This window comes from Penaeus japonicus, unplaced genomic scaffold (genome assembly GCF_977035675.1).
Source record: "Penaeus japonicus unplaced genomic scaffold, GWHDUDI00000001_assembly GWHDUDI00000031, whole genome shotgun sequence".
NCBI classification, from domain to species: Eukaryota; Metazoa; Arthropoda; class Malacostraca; order Decapoda; family Penaeidae; genus Penaeus; species Penaeus japonicus.
In genome coordinates, this window is record NW_028234433.1 from 28,241,495 (window position 1) to 28,242,249 (window position 755).

General features: G+C 35.2%; 1 protein-coding gene across 1 annotated transcript in view; it reads right to left on the minus strand.

Annotated features, from left to right (window-relative positions):
- Positions 1-379, minus strand: part of LOC122256343 (uncharacterized) — a 30,710-nt gene extending 30,331 nt beyond the window's left edge. The window contains exon 1 of the mRNA XM_086555460.1: positions 315-379. The gene's annotated coding sequence lies outside the window, so the exon portion shown is untranslated. The remainder of the gene's footprint in view (positions 1-314) is intronic.
- Positions 380-755: the final 376 nt, after the last annotated feature.

Below are 755 nucleotides of genomic sequence, written 5' to 3' on the forward strand. Positions count from 1 at the left end.
TTTTATTGTACTGGCTTTTCTATATCACTCTCAGAGCCCTGGTTACCTTTTTCAAAACCAGCCGGTGTTCCTTTAACCATGCATTATCACAACTTTCTTATCCACTTTCAATTTAATATTTTCTTAATTAAGAGACCGATATTTTTTCCGTGTTTTAATGGCCATTACCTTCGTTTTTTTCGTACTTCTCACAGTATTTTCTTAGCAATAACATTATCAACCTTTTTCAAAGATAACAAGATGACACCTACACTCAAAACTCTTCTTCCTCTTTCAAATCGTAGAGTTTTAAAGCTCTTTATAAACTGATTTACCTTTAAAATAAATCGTTTTATTGTTTCCGTCCACCTCTCCTATCTCTTACTAAAGCAACGTGTTCGAACTCTTTTCCGAAGCAAAACCATCGGATTCGAACAGTTATTTCGAAACGAATCAAGAAGGATTTCGAAGCAAATTAATTAATGACGTCGAATTTCATTTAAATACGCAATCGGATCTGAAGAAACGCGTAAGGAACTTTTAATTAAGGTATTCGAGCTCTCCTTAAGAAGTAAGTTACGAGATTCGAACCGTTCTTGTGAAGCTAGTTAGAGAATTATTATTACTATTATCATTATCATCATGATCAGCATCATTGTTTTCACCATCATCATCTTCATCACCACCACCGCCACCACCACCACCATCATCATCATCATCATCATCATCACCGCCACCACCACCATCATCATCATCATAATTATCATCATCATCAT